Genomic DNA, 19813 nt, shown 5'->3' with positions numbered 1-19813 from the left:
TCGGCCAGGGGGCGGGAGGCCGCACTGTGTCTTGAAGGCCTAGGTGGTCATGGTGCCTCTGAAGATCTTAGGAAATGTAGACAGAGGAAGCATATCTCTCTTTACTGAACGAGACTGTGCCAAGCGAGGGGATGAAGGTGAAGGGAAGGCCTGGAGTTCTGCAGGTCATTAAAGAAGAAATGATGCCTGATCCATCATGAAAGGTCCCAGGATTTGCAGTGTTTGACAGGAGAAGAGATATGGGGAAATACTGAAATTCATTCTAAAGGTAAACATGGCAATGTGAGATTAAAGAGCAGAATCATCTGATATCACAAATAGCGAGAAGAAAGCAAGAAATGACTTGATTTTTGCCTGTGCCTCTGGCCACCTCAAGGAGTTGTCTTCACACGCCATCTTCCTTTGGGACAGTCCTCCCCAGCCCCATATCTTTGCATGGATCTCACAAATCATGATGTATCTGAATTGGCAGTTCACCTCAGAAGATGTGGCAAATTCCTTTAATAGAATTCATCACGTCCTGCCCCACCTCACCTTCAGCTTTCTCACAGGTTCCTTCTCAGCCTCTGTGCCAAACTCACAGATAATTTGTACAAACGTGGATCATTTCTACTTTAGATCAGGTTACTCTCTATTAGATGATTCCCATTATTTGTAGGTAAATATTTTAATGATCTTAACCAGAAATTGTAGTGGCCATAAATCGCAAACTGCATTTTCCATTTTACCAATGTTAAAATCGTCCTTATTCTACTTGAATATGTAGAACCTTCTAGAAAAATCTGCAAGTTCCCCATGTACCACTTTCGTGTCATGTTTTTCTCTAAATTCTTAAACAGCCAATGCAGCTAGCTACAGCCGCATCTGAAAATACACCATCTGGTACTTCATCACCATAAGCTGCTGAGACACTGCACAGTTCACAGTTTTAGTTAAACGAATGCTTTCTTTCTTAACCTGAAGCTTTCTCATAACAAAACATTTTAATGTTACTTTTACCTCTAAGTGATATCCTGGTGCCTCTCAATAAAAGAAAAAATCCAAATGAGACCAAAATCTAGGAAGGGAGCCCACCCAGACCAGCAAAATCTGAGAGAACTGAAAAAAGATATTCAATGTCCACCAAGTTTGTAAAGCATTAAAAAAATTCTCCCTGCAATCCCAGCCCACCTTGAACTTAGGAAGAAAGAATGCAGGGTATAAATAATGAATGAACAGAATAAGTAAGTATGATGGTGATGACATGTGCAAAAACAACCAGTCATTCTTTTAGACTTGTGAAGTCAATTCTTTAACTATGTTTTGCCCTACATAAAGGTTTAAGAATATTCAGACATGTATCTGTTAACACAAAATAATCACTTCAGTTCTAAAAATACTCTCCTGCTACTAACTCAGTTTTTTTTTTTTTTAAGTGCAGCAGAAAAGCTTAATTAAACTTTCTGGTTGTTAAAGCTCTGCTTCCTGAAAAAGTATACTATTCTTAGAGTCCCACAGTCCAATTGCAAGAAACAACTAATATATTATCAGTCAAGAAGTAGTTCCTTTCTTGTGTTTAGCACCGAGGCCACTGGATGGGGTTTTAATTGAGTAAACTCAAGGCTGAACTGGGCAGCTGAAGAGATCTCTGCTCTGCTGGTAATGTCAGCCTCGGGAGAGGGAAACTGACAAGAGGCCAAATTCCTCCAGGGAATTTGGGACTAGTTGAAACCATCCTACCCCACCTTGCTTTGATGATGGTGACTGATGATAAGTTTTAATTTTTCAGCACCTGGTGTTAACAGCACAGGCTTCACAGCTCCAAAACAACAACAAAGAAGGAACTAAAACATCATTTACAGTTTGGCAACATGTCACAGAGCCCACAGGAGAGCAGAAGGTAGCAGGGTGAGGAGAGAAACTTGATTCCCTTTTCCAGACCTTATACATGAGAACAGCCACACATGACAAAACAAGCAGGTTGCCTGGGGCTCTGGGGAAAGAGAGCCACGGGCAAGGCCAGGTTGGCTTTGAGTAGGCTCGAAGGCTACGCCTCAAAGAGAGGCAGCCGGGGGCAGCACCTTGACCCAGGCACAGGGCTTGCCTAGATACTGATAAACCCCCCTGGGTTTCAGGCCACCTCCTCCATCAGGTTCCGTGCCTGCTGAGCACAAGCTGACATAGGAATCTGCATAGTTCCAATGCCCAAAGGAAACCAAGGCTTTCCAGAGGTCTAAACAACTAGCCCAAGCCAAGTGACAATATAGCAAGGAACCACCTGCAGTCCTGAGAAGTGGAGAGGGCCACGTCTGTTATAAGAGGAAGGCAGTGCTGTGCTGCACTCAGTCACTCAGTCGTGTCCACTCTTTGCAACCCCTTGGACTATAGCCCGCCAGGCTCCTTGGTCCATGGGATTCTCCAGGCAAGAATACTGGACTGGGCTGCCATGCCCTCCTCCAGGATAGCTTTCCAACCCAGGGGTCAAACCCAGGTCTCCTGCACTGCAGGCGGATTCTTTACCATCTGAGCCACCCAAGAATACTTGAGTGGGTAGTCCATCCCTTCTCCAGGGGAACCTCCCAACCCAGGAATTGAACCAGGGTGTCCTGCATTGCAGGCGGATTCTTTACCAACTGAGATAGCAGTGGTACCAAAGGAAAATTAGTAGATAGAACTGTCTTCACGGTCTAATTGTGAAAGGGGTAAGTTGAAACTCCAACCATTCATTCACTCCCAGGAAACACCTTTGAAGTGGCAAGGCCTGCTCTGGGCTCTGAGAGTTCAAGAGTGAACAGAGCTGGGGCCTGCCTTCAGGAAGCTATATTCTAGTGAAGAAAACAGACAACAGACATAAAGATCCCCAAATGGATGGTGAGAAAGCACGGCCAGGGCCAGCACTATGGCTGCTGCAGATGTGGCCCGCGTGTCAGAAAGGCTTGAATCAGCCAGTCTAGGGAGGGCTGGGGACCCGTCCAGGCAGAGGTCTGCCCTCCAGCAGGGCAGGCATGTTCCAGGACTGAGGGAAGACCAGCGATGCGCACACTGGGGGACGAGACGACGGGCTGGCGGAGAAGTAGGACCCGAGGGTGTGGAGGCTGCGCTTTGCTGCTAAAGCCGGCGGGGTTTCTCCCCAGGATAACAAGAAGCTTGATGCGTCTGGTGCAGGTTGCTATTCCTCCCACCTGTTGATGGGTGGGAGGTGGCTGGGGGTGGAGGGCAGACAGAGGGGCACCGGAATTGGGTTTGGCCTGGGGGGTGGGGGCAGGGGAAATGGGGGCGACCGTGGATTAGATTCACCTGACCGGAGAAGCAAGAAGCTAAACCAGTCATTACTGGAAATGAGTAGGGAGAGAGAGACAAGGGCCCAGGTTTCTACAAAATCTTCCGTTCTGTCTCCATCTCGTCTCCACCACCCTCTGACACGGCTCTCTGAGGCGGCTGATGGCTCTCCCCTGTGGGAGCTGCCCACCCGCCCATCTTCTTCAGCATCACCGGTGGTCTTCACCATCTTGACCTTCCTCTCCTTGAACGTGGGCTGGGCAGGCTCCTCCTGACTCTCTGTGTCTTTGGCTTCCCCCTCTCTTTCTAGCCCTTACGTCAACATGGTCCCCAGGTGGCCCACGGCTCCATCATCACCTTGAAGAAGGGGCCTTCTGGATGCGCCTAGGGGGATTGGATCACACCCCTAGGCCAGGACTGACCATGCCCGGGTGGCCTGACCACACCCCCAGGCTAGGGTTCAGCACGACAGGGAAGACGACCACAACCCCCAGGCATGGTGCAGCCTCTTCAACTTCATAAAAGTTCTTGCTGTTGTTGTTCAGTCACTAAGTTGTACCCAATTCTGCAACCTCATGGACTGCAGCATGCCATGCTCTTCTGTTCTCCACTATCCCTGGAGTCTGCTCAAATTCATGTCCATTGAGTCAGTGGTGCTATCTAACCGTCTCATCCTCTGTCACTCCCTTCTCCTTTTGCCTATGATCTATCCCATCTTTTCCAGTATCAGGGTCTTTTCCAATGAATCGGCTGTTTGCATCAGATGACCAAAGCACTGGAGCTTCAGTTTCAGCAGCAGTCCTTCCAGTGAATATTCAGGGTTGATTTCCTTTAGGATTGACTGGTTTGGTCTCTTTGCTATCAAAAGGACTCGTACGAGTCTTCTCCAGCACAATTTGAAAGCATCAATCCTTCAGCACTCAGTCTTCTTTATGGGCCAACTCTCACTTCTGTACATGACTACTGTGAAAATCATAACTTTGATTATACGGACTTTTGTTGGCAAAGTGATGTCTCTGCTTTGTAATATGCAGTCTAGAATCATAGCTTTCCTTCCAAGGAGCAAACATCTTTTAATTTCATGGCTGTAGTCCCGAGTGCAGGTGGCTGCGACAGGCGTGCCAAAGCACAGGCGGCTGCAATGGGCGCTCCAAGGGCGGCCGAGAGGAGCCACCCCATGTCCGAGGTCAGGGGCAGAAGCCGGGAGGACCCCATGCCCGAAGGGCGGCGGCCAAGAGGAGTTACCCCACGTCTGAGGTCAGGGACAGCGGCTGAGAGTGCCAGACTGTGACAGCGCAGGAACGGCCGAGAGGAGATACCCAGCGTCCGAGGTCAGGGGGGGCGGCCGAGAGGAGATACCTAGCGTCCGAGGTCAGGGGCGGTGGCTGGGAGGACCAACCCCACGTCCAAGGAGACGTGGCTGCGCGGGCGCAGGAGGGCGTAGAGGAGCTATCCCACGTTGAAGGTCAGGAAGGGCGGTGGTGAGGAGATACCCCTCGTCCAAGGTAAGGAGCAATGGCTGAGCTTTGCTGGAGCAGCTGTGAAGAGATACCCCAAGCCCAAGGTAAGAGAAACCCAAGTAAGACGGTAGGTGCTGCAAGAGGGCATCAGAGGGCAAACACACTGAAACCATACTCACAGGAAACTAGTCAATCTAATCACACTAGGACTACAGCCTTGTCTAACTCAATGAAACTAAGCCATGCCCGTGGGGCAACCCAAGACGGGCAGGTCATGGTGGAGAGATCTGACAGAATGTGGTCCACTGGAGAAGGGAATGGCAAATCACTTCAGTATTCTTGCCTTGAGAACCCCATGAACAGTATGGAAAGGCAAAATGATAGGATACTGAAAGAGAAACTCCCCAGGTCAGTAGGTGCCCAATATGCTACTGGAGATCAGTGGAGAAATAACTCCAGAAAGAATGAAGGAATGGAGCCAAAGCAAAAACAATATCCAGCTGTGGATGTAACTGGTGATAGAAGCAAGGTCCAATGCTGTAAAGAGCAATATTGCATAGGAACCTGGAATGTCAGGTCCATGAAATCAAGGCAAATTGGAAGTGGTCAAACAGGAGATGGCAAGAGTGAATGTCAACATTCTAGGAATCAGCAAACTGAAATGGACTGGAATGGGTGAATTTAACTCAGACGACCATTATATCTACTACTGTGGGCAGGAATCCCTCAGAAGAAATGGAGTGGCCATCATGGTCAACAAAAGAGTCCAAAATGCAGTACTTGGATGCAATCTCAAAAACGACAGAATGATCTCTGTTCATTTCCAAGCAAACCATTCAATATCATAGTAATCCAAGTCCACGCCCCGACCAGTAACGCTGAAGAAGCTGAAGTTGAACGGTTCTATGAAGACCTACAAGACCTTTTAGAACTAACACCCAAAAAAGATGTCCTTTTCATTATAGGGGACTGGAATGCAAAAGTAGGAAGTCAAGAAACACCTGGAGTAACAGGCAAATTTGGCCTTGGAATACGGAATGAAGCAGGGCAAAGACTGATAGAGTTTTGTCAAGAAAATGCACTGGTCATAACAAACACCCTCTTCCAACAACACAAGAGAAGACTCTATACATGGACATTACCAGACGGTCAACACCGAAATCAGATTGATTATATTCTTTGCAGCCAAAGATGGAGAAGCTCTATACAGTCAGCAAAAACAAGACCAGGAGCTGACTGTGGCTCAGACCATGAACTCCTTATTGCCAAATTCAGACTTAAATTGAAGAAAGTAGGGAAAACCACTAGACCATTCAGGTATGACCTAAATCAAATCCCTTATGATTATACAGTGGAAATGAGAAATAGATTTAAGGGACTAGATCTGATAGATAGAGTGCCTGATGAGCTATGGAATGAGGTTCATGACATTGTACAGGAGACAGGGATCAAGACCATCCCCATGGAAAAGAAATGCAAAAAAGCAAAATGGCTGTCTGGGGAGGCCTTACAAATAGCTGTGAAAAGAAGAGAAGCGAAAAGCAAAGGAGAAAAGGAAAGATATAAGCATCTGAATGCAGAGTTCCAAAGAATAGCAAGAAGAGATAAGAAAGCCTTCTTCAGCGATCAATGCAAAAAAATAGAGGAAAACAACAGAATGGGAAAGACTAGGGATCTCTTCAAGAAAATCAGAGATACCAAAGGAACATTTCATGCAAAGATGAGCTCGATAAAGGACAGAAATGGTATGGACCTAACAGAAGCAGAAGATATTAAGAAGAGATGGCAAGAACACACAGAAGAACTGTACAAAAAAGAGCTTCACGACCCAGATAATCACGATGGTGTGATCACTGACCTAGAGCCAGACATCCTGGAATGTGAAGTCAAGTGGGCCTTAGAAAGCATCACTACAAACAAAGCTAGTGGAGGTGATGGAATTCCAGTTGAGCTATTCCAAATCCTGAAAGATGATGCTGTGAAAGTGCTACAGTCAATATGCCAGCAAATTTAGAAAACTCAGCAGTGGCCACAGGACTGGAAAAGGTCAGTTTTCATTCCAATCCCAAAGAAAGGCAATGCCAAAGAGTGCTCAAACTACCGCACACTTGCACTCATCTCACATGCTAGTACAGTAATGCTCAAAATTCTCCAAGCCAGGCTTCAGCAATATGTGAACCATGAACTTCCTGATGTTCAAGCTGGTTTTAGAAAAGGCAGAGGAACCAGAGATCAAATTTCCAACATCCGCTGGATCATGGAAAAAGCAAGAGAGTTCCAGAAAAACATCTATTTCTGCTTTATTGACTATGCCAAAGCCTTTGACTGTGTGGATCACAATAAACTGTGGAAAATTCTGAAAGAGATGGGAATACCAGAACACCTGATCTTCCTCTTGAGAAATTTGTATGCAGGTCAGGAAGCAACAGTTAGAACTAGACATGGAACAACAGACTGGTTCCAAATAGGAAAAGGAGTTCGTCAAGGCTGTATATTGTCACCCTGTTTATTTAACTTATATGCAGAGTACATCATGAGAAACGCTGGACTGGGAGAAACACAAGCTGAAATCAAGATTTCCAAAAGAAATATCAATAACTTCAGATATGCAGATGACACCACCCTTATGGCAGAAAGTGAAGAGGAACTAAAAAGCCTCTTGATGAAAGTGAAAGTGGAGAGTGAAAAAGTTGGCTTAAAGCTCAACATTCAGAAAACGAAGATCATGGCATCTGGTCCCACCACTTCATGGGAAATAGATGGGGAAACAGTGGAAACAGTGGCTGACTTTATTTTTCTGGGCTCCAAAATCACTACAGATGGTGGTTGCAGCCATGAAATTAAAAGACACTTACTCCTTGGAAGGAAAGTTATGACCAACCTAGATAGCATATTCAAAACCAGAGACATTACTTTGCCAACAAAGGTTCAAGGCTATGGTTTTTCCTGTGGTCATGTATGGATGTGAGAGTTGGACTGTGAAGAAGGCTGAGTGCCGAAGAATTGATGCTTTTGAACTGTGGTGTTGGAGAAGACTCTTGAGAGTCCCTTGGACTGCAAGGAGATCCAACCAGTCCATCCTGAAGGAGATCAGCCCTGGGATTTCTTTGGAAGGAATGATACTAAAGCTGAAACTGCAGTACTTTGGCCACCTCATGTGAAAAGTTGACTCATTGGAAAAGACTCTGATGCTGGGAGTGATTGGGGGCAGGAGAAGAAGGGGACGACAGAGGATGAGATGGCTGGATGGAATCACTGACTCAATGGACGTGAGTCTTAGAGTGAACTCCGGGAGTTGGTGATGGACAGGGAGTCCTGGCGTGCTGCGATTCATGGGGTCGCAAAGAGTCGGACATGACTGAGCGACTGATCTGATCTGAGTCCCAAGTGATTTTGAGTGATTTGATCTTGAGTCCCAAGAAAAGAAAACCTGTCACTGCTTCCACTTTTCCCCCCTTCTATTTGCCATGAATCATAAACTGGAATCAAGATTGCTGGGAGAAATATCAAAAACTTCAGGTATGCAGATGATACTACTCTAATGCCAGAAAATGAAAAGGAACTATAGAGCCTTTTGGTGAGGTGAAAGAGGAGAGTGAAAAAGCTGGCTTAAAACTCAACATTCAAAAAACTAAGATCATGGCATCCAGTCCCTAACTTCATGGCAAATAGATGAATAAAAAGTGGAAACAGTGACAGGTTTTATTTGGGGGAGGGGCTCCAAAATCACTATGAGTGGTAACTGCAGCCACAAAATTAAAAGATGCTTACTAACTGGAAGAAAAGCTATGACAAATCTAGACAGTGTATTAAGAAGCAGAGACATTACTTTGTTGACAAAGGTCCATAGAGTCAAAGCTATGGTTTTTCCAGTAGTCACCTATGATGTGAGAGTTGGACAATAAAGAAGGTTGAGCACAGAAGAACTGATGCTTTTGAACTGTCATGTTGGATAAGACTCTGTTGAGTCCCTTGGACTGCAAGGAGATCAAACCAGCCAATCCTAAAGGAAGTTAACCCTGAATATTCATTGGAAGGACTGCGCCAATGAAGCTGAAGCTCCAATATTTTGTCCACCTGATGCAAAGAGCCAATTCATTGGAAAAGACCCTGATGCTGGGAAAGAGTGAAGGCAGGAAAAGAGGGCAGCAGATGATGAGATGGTTGGATGGGATCACCAACTCAATGGACACGAGTTTGAACAAACTCCAGGAGACAGTGATAGATGATAGGGAAGCTGGCATGCTGGAGTCCATGAGGACACAAAGAATCAGACATGACTTGGTAACTGAACAGCATTTGCCATTAAGTGATGAGACTGGATGCCATGATCTTTGTTTTTTGAATGTTGAGTTTTAAGCCAGCTTTTAACTCTCCTCTTTCACCCTCATTGAGAGGATCTTTTGTTCTTCTTCACTTTCTGCCCTTACAGTGCTATCATCTGCATATCTGAGGTTGCTGATACTTCTCATGCAATCTTGATTCCAGGTTGTGATTAATTCAGCCCAGTATTTCACATATTGTACCCTGCATATAAATTAAATAAGCAGGGTGACAATATACAGCCTTGACGTACTCCTTTCCTAATTTTGAACTAGTCCATTTTTCCATGTCTGATTCTAACTGTTGCTTCTAGTACTGAATACAGGTTTCTCGGGAGACAGGTATGGTCTGGTAATCCCATGTTTTTAAGAATTTTCCACAGTTTGTTGTGATTCACACCATCAAAAGCTTTAGCCTAGTCAATGAAGTAGAAGTAGATTTTTTTTTAATTCTCTTGCTTTTTCTGTGATCTAACAGATGTTGGCAATTTGATCTCTGGTTCCTCCACCTTTTCTAAGTCCCACTTGAACATCTGGAAGTTCTTCGTTCATGTACTATTGAGACATAGCTTGAAGGATTTTGAGCATTACCTTGCTAGCATGTGAAATGAAGGCAATTGCTCAGTAGTTTGAATATTCTTTGGGATTGCCTTTCTTTGGGATTGGAATGAAAACTGACCCTTTCCAGTCCTGTGGCCACTGCTGAGTTTTCCAAATTTGCTGGCATATTGACTGCAGCACTTTCACAGCATCGTATTTAGGATTTGAAATAGCTCAGCTGGAATTCCATCACCTCTACTAGCTTTGTTCATAGTAATGCTTCCTAAAGGCCACTTGACTTCACACTCCAGGATGTCTGGCTCTAGGTGAGTGACCATACCATCATGGTTTTCTGGGTCATTAAGACCTTTTTTGTATAGTTCTGTGTATTCTTGCCATCTCTTCTTAATATTTTCTGCTTCTGTTAGGTCTTTCCTATTTCTGTCCTTATGTCCATCCTTGAAAGAAATGTTCCTTTGATATCTCTAATTTTCTTGAAGAGATCTTTTGTCTTTCCCATTCTATTGTTTTCCTCTATTTCTTTAGCATTGTTCCTTTACGAAAGGCCTCTTATCTCTCCTTGCTGTTCTCTGGTTCTCTGCATTCATTTGGGTATATCTTTCCCTTTCTCCCTTGCCTTTCACTTCTCTTCTTTCCTCAGCTATTTGTAAAGCCTCCTCAACCATTTTGCCTTCTTGCATTTCTTCTTTGGAACGGTTTTGATCACTGTCTTCTATACAATGTTATGAACCTCTGTTCATCATTTTTCAGAAACTCTGTCTACCAAATCTAATCCCTTGAATCTATTTGTCACCTCCATGGTCTAATCATAAGGATTTGATTTAGGTCATACCTGAATGGTCTAGTGGTTTCCCCTACTTTACTCAAGTTAAGCCTGAGGTTCGCAGTAGGGAGCTCATGATTGGAGCCACTGTCAGCTCCAGGTATTGTTTTTGCTGACTGTATAGAGCTTCTCCATCTTTAGTTGCAAAGAATATAATCAATCAGATTTCAGTATTGACCTTCTGGTGATGTCCATGTGTAGTGTCGTCTCTTGTGTTGGTGGAAAAGGGTCTTTTCTATGACCAGTGCGTTCTCTTGGCCAAACTCTGTTAGTCCTTGCCCTGCTTCCTTTTGTACTCCAAGGTCAAACTTGCCTGTTACTCCAGGTATCTCTTGACTTCCTACTTTTACATTCCAATCCCCTGTGATGAAAAGCACATCTTTTTTGGTGTAAGTTCTAGAAGGTGTTTTAGGTCTTCATAGAACTGATCAGCTTTTCGGCATCAGTGGTTGGGGCATATGCTTGGATTACTGTGATGTTGGATGCTTTGCCTTGGAAATGAACCAAGATCATTCTGTTATTGTTGAGATTGCAACCAAGTACTGCATTTCAGACTCTTGTTGACTGTGAGGGCTACTCTATTTCTTCTAAGGGATTCTTGCCCACAGTAGTAGATATAATGGTCATCCGAATTAAATTAGCCATTTCCATCCATTTTAGTTCACTGATTCCTAAGATGTCAATGTTGCCATCTGCTGATTGACCACATCCAGTTTACCTTGATTCATAGATCTAACATTCCAGGTTCCTATGCAACATTGTTCTTTACAGCATCAGACTTTACTTTCACCACCAGACTCATCCACAGCTGAGCATGGTTTATGTTTTGTCACAGCCGCTTCATTCTTTCTGGAGCTAGTAGTAATTGCCCTCCACTTTTTTGCAATAGCATACTGGATACCACCTGATCTGTGGGGCTCATCTGGTGTCATATATTTTTGCCTTTTCATAGGGTTCTCCAGGCAAGAATACTGGAGTGGGTTGCCATTTCCCTCTCCAGTGGACCATGTTTTGTCAGAACTCTTCACTATGACCGTCTTGGGTGGCCCTGCATGGCATAGCTCATAGCTTCACTGAGTTACGCAAGCCCCTTCACCACAACAAGGCTGTGATCCATGAAGGGAATGAAAACTCTGCAGCTCATCAAAACAGGGTTGTGGTGATGGCCACAGAACACTGTAAGTACACTGGTAACCACCGAATTCTACACTGAAGAGGGTGAGTTTTATGGTACAGAAATTATACTTCAGTGAAGCTTTAAGAAACAGACAAAAGAAAAAGCCTAAGAGCACCCTCTGTGGCCCTCACCCCTAACCCCCCATCCATGCTTTGTCAGCAGGGAGTCATGCTGACCACCCACATGAGTCCTGCTTGACTTCTCCCTCTAACTTAGGGGGCATTTGGTGTTTGAGTGGGTGCTTTGGGCTGTCATATGTGTTCTAAGGCTCTTGGTACTAGTAGGTGGGGGAAAGGATGTGTGAGAGCATGCCATGACAAATTGTCCCCTGTCCCACAGGACTTCAGACAAACGTCCTATCCACGTTCTCTCATACAGGTAAGTCCTGCCTTCTGTTACTCATCCTAAGTCAACCTGTTCTACTCTTTGTTTTCTTTCATTTCAAATCCAGAGTGGCTGCTGATCCTCTTACTTTCTTAAGTTTTTGGGACTTTTTCTGTCTCGATGTCAGCAACCCATGACTCCTTGTGTCTTTGTGATTTGGGAGCAGGGCAATCTACAGACACGGGGTCACTCCACACGGCTGGGACCTGGAGCCAGCTGCAACTCGGGACCTTTTCTTCCAATGAGAAGGGCTACCCCCAGGCTTGGCCCTCCTTGGGGGCAGGTGGTTCCTCCGCACTTTTCCTGGTCCCAGGTCTCCGGTTTCCAGGCAGCTGGCATTTCCAGCCTACTCCTGCAGACAGCTCACACCACACACCAGACTTGTTGGCACCAAGTGGTCCGGGTATTCCCCCTGCGACAGAGGCCCTGTGAAAAAGAAAGAGGCAGGGAGCCTTCACTGGGACATCTCCCCACCAGCCTGCCCTGCCGTACTCCATGTGATGCAGGAGGTAGGTCTTGCCTCTCCCTGTCTTGCTGAGTCTGGCTTTATAAATACCTCCCTCCCCTGGTAAGGCCTACGCCTTACCCAAGCCAGTGACAGTGACAGTGAGGAGTCCAGTCTGAGCCCTGGGACATGCAGCCTAACTCTTCTCTTACTCCTTGCTCTCTGCATCAGATGCCTTTGGGCCTCTTCACTTTCCTTCCTCAGGCCAAGCATCCCTGCTCACCACCACTGGCCAGCAGCAAGCTCTCGCAATGCTTTATTCCTAGTTCTGTGACGCTGTAGATGACTTCTTTCTGTGTATAGGGGAGTCCCTCCCAGGCAGTCCTTCCCATGCAGTCTGTGAGCAACTACATGAGTGATGCTCAGGTCCTATCTTTCCAGAAATGTCTACTGAGCATCTATGGTATTTAATTTACTTTGCCAACAAAGGTTTGTCTAGTCAAGGCTATGGTTTTTCCAGTAGTCATGTATGGATGTGAGAGTTGGACCATAAAGAAAGCTGAGTGCCAAAGAATTGATGCTTTTGAACTGTGGTGTTGGAGAAGACTCTTGAGCGTCCCTTGGACTGCAAGGAGATCCAACCAGTCCATCCTAAAGGAGATCAGTCCTGAATATTCACTGGAAAGACTGATGCTGAAGCTGAAACTCCAATACTTTGGCCACCTGATGCATAGAGCTGACTCACCGGAAAAGATCTTGATGCTGGGAAAGATTGAAGGAGGAGGAGAAGGGGATGACGGAGGATGAGATGGTTGGATGGGATCACTGACTCAATGGACATGAGTTTGAGTAAACTCTGGGAGTTGGTGATGGACAGGGAGGCCTGGCGTGCTGCGGTCCATGGGGTCGCAAAGAGTTGGACACGACTGAGCGGCTAAACTGAACTGAACAGATGGTATTTAATATACTATCCTGTGCTCCGCAGAGATACATGCATAGGGAACTTGGCCAGTGCCTTTGAGAAGTTCGTAATATATTCATTTACAGCCTTGGGGTGAAAAGACATTAGTAGAAAAAGGGAATGGAGAGAGGTAAGGGACCACATTTATAATCAAAGAAGGATAAACATCACCCTCTTCCCATCTGCTGTTTGTTCCAGGCAGGGACATTGTGAGGGGGTCACTGAGGCCCGGGCCTGGGTGCTGGCCTTAGAGTCCTCTCCAGGAACTCCCCTCCATGCTCAGCAAAGACTAGGGCCCACCCTGCAGGCCTGACGAGGTCCCAGAACAACCCCGCAATACTTCCCTCTGCTGCTGGGCTAGAGAAAGTCGTTCACTTGGGGAGGAAGAAGTGGCTCCCTGAGCATCTCTGGGGTCCCCACTCCCTCCTTTCTAAGATGGGGAGCTGCCTCTGGCCCCAGCAGAAGGAAGCCCAGCTGCCACTGCTCCAGGGATGTCATGGGGTCCCACAGTGAGGGGAAGGAGAACAAGGCCCCCGGGACACAGAACCTTGGGGAGGGGAACCCAGGAGACCACACTCCTGGGGGTCTCCAAAGCTCAGACAGGTTTCATCCAAAGGGAGTGAATGAATGAAGGGGTTGGATTGGCAGTGAGATGAAATGACACTCCCGCGCTGGGCGCGGGCTCTGGCTTCCGGCTCTCCACCCTCTCCACATCCCTCAGGGTGGCTTCCAACAGAGCAGGAGGAAGTGCCTGGCACCAGCTAGGGGAGATTCCCTAGGAGCCTCGTGCTCCATTGTTCTTTTTCAAACATTGTCATTTCCAGCCAAGGCAGCTGGGCTGCCTGTGGTGAGAGTAATTGATTGTGACGTGGTCAGGGGGCAAAGGGCGCCGGTGCTCATTTCTGAGAAGTGAGCAAGTATAGACACTCTCCTTGGGCCAAGTGACTGTTGCAGATATGAAATGGTGGCATCAACATTTCTTCTTAAAATAAACATTTCTTGTTCGTAAAAATCATTCTTGTGCCTATAAATGCTTCAATCAAAGAAATGTTTTCTTTGTTCAGAGGTATTCAATTGGCCAGACAGGGCCGGGGCTGTGACAAGACGCCCACCCTTGCTCTGAAAGCAACAGCCGGCTTTCCAGGCGGGGAGCAGGCCCTCCCGTCTCTCCCCAGGCTCCCTGCTGCTCTGTGACTCAAATGCACCAGGGTGAGCATCTTCAAAATAAAGACTCCTTCTAATCAAAAGATAGGATAGACTTGGTGATATTTCCATAGACAAGAAAGAGTCTTAAAAAAGTCCTGATTCTTACCCAAACCCAAGCTAGACAACTGGATGATTCCATGAGCTCAGCTTGCCCTCCTCAATCTCTTTGCCTACACCTGTAGCCTCATATTGGCGAATCCCCACCTTGCTCCAGTATGCTGCTCTGAGGGAGTCTTTAGTCCCTCCAAGTGGACGCTGAGACTAGGTGGACAAAGAGACACACACGGAGGTTGCAGGAGTGGGGAGACGGGACACAGACCTGGGTGCGTCCTGCCCCGTGTCACACCCCCTCTGAACATTGCAGCCAGCCTGTCAGCAGGCCTGTACAGATGGAAGTCCATGCCATGCCATTCCCGCTTGGCTGAGACCTCCAGTGGCACAGGCAGGCCCATGGTGAGCAGTTAGGGAGTGGGCACTTCCCACCGCAGGCTAGCGAGTGTTCAAAGAGGCCCTTTGATGTCTACCTGCCAAAACCCACCCTGAGACCCCCTCGTCTGGCGTGGAAACCTGCATTTATTAAGTAAGAGTTCTTTTATCATCCCATTTTCCTTGATAATCTAACAGAGACTCGAGTCAGGCTGAGCCTGGGTCAGCTTGAGTGAGTGAAAGTTGCTCAGTCGGGTCTGACTCTTTGCAATCCCATGGACTGTAGCCCCCCAGTCTCCCCTATCCATGGGATTCTCCAGGCAAGAATACGGAGTGGTTGCCATTTCCTTCTCCAGGGGATCTTCCTGACCCAGAGATTGAACGCAGGTCTCCTGCATCGCAGGCAGATTCTTTACCATCTTTACCAGGGAAGCCCCTCATAGAGCAAACATGCTCAGCCTCTGTGCGATGCTTCCGGAGCCTTTGCCTCCCCTTTGCTGACTCCTTCGGTCCCGGATGCAGTTCAGAAGGGCTCCTCTGGGTTTCATCCTGGAGCCCGAGAACCGAGGTGGCTGTTAAAGTGAGGGCTGCAGGTTAGGCAGGGCCCCGCCCAGAGGTGGACTCCCCAGGTCCTGTCCCCCAGTGTAGAGAAGGCTCCCTGTGCCTTGGCCGGTGGGGCCGTGGCTCTGCCATCAGACAGCATGTGTTCAACCAGCTCAGCTGCACCCCTCTGCCTCTCCAAGCCTCCTTTCCTTGTCTGGGGAAGAGGCGATGAAGGCCCACTCCAGGGATTTCCCCAGGAGTAATGAAACGTGCCTGGTTTCTCATGGAGGCTGCAAACGAAAGCTTCCTCCCCCAGCACCCCAACCTGGCCTCCTCGTGCCACTCGCCCCCTCCCCATTTATCTCTGTGTCCCAGAGTTGGCTCAGGCTGGGAGGGGTGGCAGAGGAACGCCCCTCCTGTCCCCGGGGGTCACACTCTGGAGGCCCGGTTGCAGCCCTGCTCAGCTCGCACTGGCGCCCAGCCTGCCACCGCCTTGCCTCGCCCCATGGCTCTGGGCCCGGTGGAGACGCTTGGCTCTGACGCACTTCTAACTGCTGACACACGTTACTTGGATGCCTTTAAACCCGAAACAAGGTCAGGCATCAAACCACATCTCCCTCTGCAGCCAGGCCTCCGTTCCCGCCAACCTTGGGAAGGACTTGGAGAGAATGAAAGCTGGACTGGCAGAGCTGCCCTCATGCCCACCGGAGGCTCCAGCCCTGGTGACAGAGGCAGCCTCTCTTCTGAATGTGTTCTTCAGTGTCTCTGCTGGTCTGTTGTGTGTTTACATGCGGAAAGCGCCACACCCAGCACAGGATGGTATGGCTTCACTGGGCATTTCACTACCCCTGCATCTCTGATGGAGCCCGTCAGTCCATTTTGCACATGGTTTTTCTGAGCTCCTGGCTGCTGCCTGCAGCTCCAGAAAGGACCAGCATTCACTGACTCCAAAGCTGGGTCTGGACAACGAGGCTTTTTCCTTCTGCACCATGACGTGATCACTTTGGTGATAATATCCCTTAAAGAAATAAAAAGCAAGGCACGTTGCCCAATTTTAAGTTGAGTGGGCTCTCCGTGTGGCATTAGACAACAGAAAGGTTTTCGGTGCCAGCCGACCCTTAAATGACACTGTTTCTGAATCTGGGTCGTGGCGTTAGCCCTGGCACCCTGACTAGCACCCGCGCCTAATCCTGGCGGGGAGCAGAGGAAGCCTGGGAGCCAGTGGTGGGCTGGAGGCTGACACAGTTTCAACTTCTCCCACCTCCCCAGATGCTGCATGGTTGTTGCTGCTGCTGCTAAGTCACTTCAGTCATGTCCGACTCTGTGCGACCCCATAGACGGCAGCCCACCAGGCTCCCCTGTCCCTGGGATTCTTCAGGCAAGAACACTGGAGTGGGTTGACATTTCCTTCTCCAATGCATGAAAGTGAAAAGTGAAAGTGAAGTCGCTCAGTCGTGTCCAACTCCTAGCGACCCCATGGACTGCAGCCCACCAGGCTCCTCTGTCCATGGGATTTTCCAGGCAAGAGTGCTGGAATGGGTTGCCATTGCCTTCTCTGGTTGTTAAACACCCCTTTAATCTGGGCTCGTCAAAAGCATCACTGAGAACACACACCTGTCAGGCAGCAGGGGTTCCGGGTCAGCAACTTCCTGATAAGCTAGGCTGCCCTTAACAGCAAATCCGTCTAGCAGGGCCCTTCCAAGCCAGGAGCTGTTGGCAGAGGTGCCCCAGGTATTGCCCCAGGGCTTTGTGAGAGGGACACCGAAGTCATTCTCTGTCTCTCTGACCCTGACTCTCTCTGTATGTCTCTGTGTGTGTGTGTGTGTCTCCAGGCCATCAGGACACACCATACTGGAAGGATCCATGGCAGGACATAAGCTAGGACACGAGCCATCAGAGTTGCCTAGCCTCTGAGGGAAAGGACCAAACTGAACTAGTGAGTTTGATTTGGGAGGACTTGCCTCCTTTTTAAAAAATTAACTTCCTACCCTTTTAGACCAGGGGTCTTGCCCCTTGCTCACTAGCCTCTGCCCCCCAGGCCTGTCCCAAGCATCCCTGCCTCAGTGCTCAGCCCAGTTGGTCTGAGTGTCAGCCCATTGTCTGGGGCACTGTGATTGGTGGAGGAATCCAGACCTAAGCCAATCAGCACACGGCATTACCCTAGGCCCCAGAGCTGGTCCTCACATGGCTGGGTGGTGGGTTGGTGGCCCAGCTGGAGAGAGGGAGATGTGAAAGCATCCCACTCTCTTAAGAGCTAGTAGGGAAATAAACACCTTCCCTTTCTTCAGGCATCTGGGCATGTGGGTGTGATACCTGGGACTGCTGCCCGCATTTTGCTGCCTTGAAGGAAGTTGAATTGAGGGTGAAACCTCAGGGAGCAGAGAGTAGACAGAACTTCTGAAAGATGAGGCCAGAGCCCCTTTAAGCCAGCCCTGAAGCCCACCGCAACACTTATGTGAGGACGAACGTCTCGTGGTTTGGTGTGTTAATGCAGAAAGTGTCCTTTGAGCTTAGGTGAGCAAGAGCTGAGGGCGGCTCTCCTCAGGGCAACCCCCCACCCAACTTAGTTTTTGTTAAACACACGAAGGCTGGTCCATGGCACTGAAGGGTTACTGCTGCACACTGGTGCCACAGAAGGACTTGCCTGAAATAACAGAAGCTGATACCTTCGGTCTTGGCTCTGCCCATCCTGGGTCCTTTCCCAAGTGCTCCTCTCTAGCTGCTGTGAAGACCCTCAGCAGAAGGACTGAGGACCATGGGCTTGGAGACCAAAGGACCAGAGAGCAAAGCTGCTTGGACACCTCCAGATCACCTCTCCACTCCCTGGTGAGAGCAACCCTGCATTCGCCACTTGGCAATCTTCTGCTTTGCCAAGAGCAGAGGATTGAAAAAGCTGTGCTTTTCTCTAGAGACACCAGAGAGTAGAGATGTCAAGAATGCCAGGCCACTTGGGTTCAACCCTAGTCCTGCCACTTGTCAGCTATTTGACCTTATGCAGAGTACATCATGCTAAATGTCAGGCTGGATGAATCACAGGTTGGAATTGAGATTCCCAGGAGAAATATCAACAACCTCAGATATGCAGATGATACCACTCTAATGGCAGAGAGTGAAGAGGAACTAGAGGGCCCCTCGATGAGGGAGAAAGAGGAGAGTGAAAAAGCTGGCTTAAAACTCAGCGTTCAAAAAACTAAGATCATGGCATCTGGCCCCATTACTTCATGGCAAATAGAAGGGGGAAAAGTGGAAGCAGTGAGAGATTTTCTCTTCTTGGTCTCCAAACACACTGTAGACAGAGACTGAAGTCATGAAATTAAAAGATGCTTACTCTTTGGAAGAAAAGCTATGATAAACCTAGACAGCGTATTGAAAAGCAGATATCACGTTGCTGACAAAGGTCCATCTAGTCAAAGCTATGGTTTTTCCAGTAGTCATGTATGGATGTGAGCATTGGACCATAAAGAAAGCTGAACACTGAAGAATTGATGCTGTTGAACTGTGGTGTTGGAGAAGACTCTTGAGAGTCCCTTGGACTGCAAGGAGATCAAATCAGTCCATCCTAAAGAAAATCAACCCTCTATATTCATTGGAAGGACTGATGCTACTGGAAAATAGCTTTGACTAATGGCACCCCACTCGAGTACTCTTGCCTGGAAAATCCCATGGATGGAGGAGCCTGGTAGGCTGCAGTCCATGGGGTCGCTAAGAGTCGGACATGACTGAGCGACTTCACTTTCACTTTTCACTTTCATACATTGGAGAAGGAAATGTCAACCCACTCCAGTGTTCTTGCCTGGAGAATCCCAGGGTGGGGGAGACTGGTGGGCTGCCGTCTATGGGGTCGCACAGAGTCAGACATGACTGAAGCGACTTAGCAGCAGCAGCAGCATTCTGACCTTTGTTGGCAAAGTGATGTCTCTGCTTTTTAACATACTGGCTAGGTTTGTCATAGCTTTTCTTCCAAGTTCATGGCTGCAGTCACTGTCCATAGTGATTTTGGAGCCCAAGAAAAGAAAATCTGCCACTGTTTGATATTTTCCCCTTTCAATTTGCCATGAAGTGATGGGACCACATGCCATGACCTTAGTTTTTTTTAATGTTGAGTTTTAAGCCAATTTTTTCACTCTCCTCTTTCACCTTCATCAAGTTACTCCCAAATTTAGCATCTTTAAGCAACAACCCTTCACGATCTCAGTCAGTTCTTGTGGGTCAAGAATACAGGTGCAGCTTAGCTTAGCAGCTCTCAA

At 47.9% G+C, this 19813-nt stretch overlaps 1 long non-coding RNA gene across 1 annotated transcript; it reads left to right on the top strand.

Annotated features, from left to right (window-relative positions):
• The first annotated feature begins 11507 nt into the window (after positions 1-11507).
• Positions 11508-12971, top strand: LOC113879993. The gene is made up of 3 exons (XR_003507557.1): positions 11508-11602; positions 11941-11979; positions 12299-12971. It is a non-coding gene; the product is annotated as an uncharacterized LOC113879993 (long non-coding RNA).
• The last annotated feature ends 6842 nt before the right edge of the window (positions 12972-19813 follow it).

The sequence above is a fragment of the Bos indicus x Bos taurus genome, chromosome 21 (assembly GCF_003369695.1).
Source record: "Bos indicus x Bos taurus breed Angus x Brahman F1 hybrid chromosome 21, Bos_hybrid_MaternalHap_v2.0, whole genome shotgun sequence".
In the NCBI taxonomy this organism is placed as follows: domain Eukaryota; kingdom Metazoa; phylum Chordata; class Mammalia; order Artiodactyla; family Bovidae; genus Bos; species Bos indicus x Bos taurus.
The sequence above is the reverse complement of the archived record's forward strand: the minus strand, read 5'-3'. Positions and strand labels throughout refer to the sequence as shown.